At 62.3% G+C, this 2,764-nt stretch overlaps 1 non-coding gene across 1 annotated transcript; it reads right to left on the bottom strand.

The window, feature by feature from the left end:
- Window positions 1–389: 389 nt before the first annotated feature.
- LOC131870932 (5S ribosomal RNA) lies at window positions 390–508 on the bottom strand. Its single transcript, XR_009369233.1, has one exon. It is a non-coding gene; the product is annotated as a 5S ribosomal RNA (ribosomal RNA).
- Window positions 509–2,764: the final 2,256 nt, after the last annotated feature.

Below are 2,764 nucleotides of genomic sequence, written 5' to 3'. Positions count from 1 at the left end.
CAGCTGCGTGCACCTGCCCCGGCCGCGCACCCGGCCCCGCCCAGCTTCGCTCACCTGTCCCGGGCGTCTGGTGCGGAACCTTAGAGTAAGAAACATCACCGTGCACCTTGGCCAACGTGCGCGACTCGACCGAGCGCGCACTGGCCGAGGTGCACACCGATTTCACCTGGGTGCGCGCGCAGCACCTCGGGCGCACCGGGGTGCGCGCACAACGCCCGGGTTGCACCGTGGCCTGTGTGCTCGGGGTGCCTCGGGTGCGCGCTCGGTGTCGCCCCCGCGCGCGCGGTAGTGCGGGCAGCGCACCCCGGCCCGGCCCGGCCCCGACGAGAACGCAAACGGGCAAAAGGTTTATTCAAATAGCATTGCGACGCCCGGCGAAAAACTAAAAAAGGGTGCAACACCGGGACTTCCCGGGAGGTCACCCATCCCAGTACTACTCCGGCCCAAGCGCGCTTAACTGCGGAGTTCTGATGGGATCCGGTGCACTAATGCTGGTATGATCGCACCCGTTATGAGCTTGTCGCAGTGTGTACTTAGCAAACCGCGACCCACGTGCGAATCCACCCCGGCCACCCACCCCCGTCGAGGTGCACACCCTCCCTCGCGAAGTGCGCCCCGTTCGCCAAGTGTGAGCCCTGCCCGGGTGCGCGCACCTTGCTAGGGCGTCGGGTGTGCACCCGGCCCGGCCTACGTGCGTGCACCTGGAGGGGGCGTCGTGTGCGTGCAGTGTCCCGTCTGCAACGCGGTGCCCACACACCACCTCGGGCGCAACGACCTGCGCTCACATGTGGGCCGAGTGCACCTTGGTGCATGTTCGGGGCGCCTCGGGTGCACGCTCGATCTTGCCCCGGTGCACCAAGGCGCTCGGTTTGCCCCGGGTGCGCACTTGGTGCAAGGTGGGCACCCAAAATAGGGATCAAGCACCAAAACACAAGTTTCGGGATGCAAAATGGGACCCAAGGACCACAAATGCGTTCCAAGACCCATGATGGGTCCACGAGAACAAAAATGTGTTCCGAGACTTAATAAACAAATATTGGGTTTTAGGAGAAGAAACATGCTCTGATGCCCAAAACGAGAATCGACCCCGAAAAGGCCACAGGCCAAAAGTGGGATGCGAGACAAAAAAAAATGGGACCCGAGGACCAAAATTGGGTTCCCAGGTCGAAGACAGGGCAACCGGACAAGAAACGACCTCTAAGGCTCGAAATGAGTCCCGACGACTAAAACTTGACAAGAAGCACCCATCAGGCACCCAACTCGACACCCATGGGATGCCGACCCACCCGGGCTTCCACCTAGCACACCTTGGCACCCACCCACCCTCGCACCCAACCTCGCACCCAACTTAGCACCTTTGAACCCACATTGGCACTCACCCTGACCCTGGCACCTTGGAACCCACATTGGCACTCACCTTGACCCTGGCACCCACCTTTGCACTCACCTTGGGACCCACCCTGGCTCCCACCTCGGCACCCACCCAGACACCCACCTTGGTTCCTTGGCACCCACCTTGGATCCTTGGCACCCACCCCGACACCCACCTTGGCACGCAACTTGGCTACTTGCCACCCACCTTGGCTCCTTGACGCCCACCCCGACAACCACCCCGTGACCTACCCTGGCTAGGGTTGGTGCACACCCACCCTGGTGCCCACCTTGGCACCCACCCTATGACCCACCTTGGCACGCACCTTAGTACCCACCCCGTTACCCACCCTAGGACCCACCCCGTGACCCACCTTGGCCAGGGTGGGTGCACCCACCCTGGTGCCCACCTTGGCACCCACCCATCCTAGCACCCAGCCTGTGACCGGGCTTGGAACCCAACCTTGCACCCGCACCCGTCTTGGCCAGTGTGGGTGCGCACCCATCCTGGCACCCACGTTGTGACACACCCTTTAACCCACGCACCCTAGCACCCACGTTGGCACCCACCTTGGAACCCAACCTAGCAACTTGGCACCCACCCCGTGACCCACCTTGGCATCCACCATAGCAGTCGCCGACTTGGCACCCACCTCGGCACCCACCTTGACACTTGTGGACCCACCTTGCCACTCACCCTAGCATCGACCCATCCTAGCACCCACCCTGGCACCTTTGCACCCTAGCACTCACCCATCCTAGCACCTAACCTGTGACCCACCTTGACACTCACCCTCGCACCCACCTTGGAACCCAACCTAGCACCCACCCACCCTGACACCAACCCTAGCACCTACCCACCCTTGCACCCACCCTGTGACCCATCTTGGCACCCACCCATCCTACCACTCAACCTATCACCCACCTTCTCACCCACCTTGGCATCCACCTTAGCACCCACCCACACTGGCACCTTGGCACCCACCTCGGGCAAGGTGGGTGCACACCCACCCTGGCACCCAATTTAGAACCCACCGAGCATGTTACCCACCTTGGCACCCACATTGCAGCCCACCCTAGTACCCACCCTATGACCCACATTGGCATCCACACCCTAGCACCCAGGCACCTCGACACCCGCCTTGACACCCACCCTAGCACTGAACCTGTGACCCACCTTGGAACTCACCCTAGAACCCACCCACCCTGTGAACCACCTTGGCATCCACCTTAGCACCCACCCACCTTGGCACCCACTCTAGCACTCACCCATCCTAACACCCAACTTGTTACCCACCTTGGCACCCGCCCTCGCGTCCACCTTGAAACCCACCCTAGCACCCACCCACGCAGGAGCCCACCTTGGCACCCAACCTAACACCCACGCATCCTG

The sequence above is a fragment of the Cryptomeria japonica genome, unplaced genomic scaffold (assembly GCF_030272615.1).
Source record: "Cryptomeria japonica unplaced genomic scaffold, Sugi_1.0 HiC_scaffold_358, whole genome shotgun sequence".
Lineage (NCBI taxonomy): Eukaryota > Viridiplantae > Streptophyta > Pinopsida > Cupressales > Cupressaceae > Cryptomeria > Cryptomeria japonica.
The sequence above is the reverse complement of the archived record's forward strand: the minus strand, read 5'-3'. Positions and strand labels throughout refer to the sequence as shown.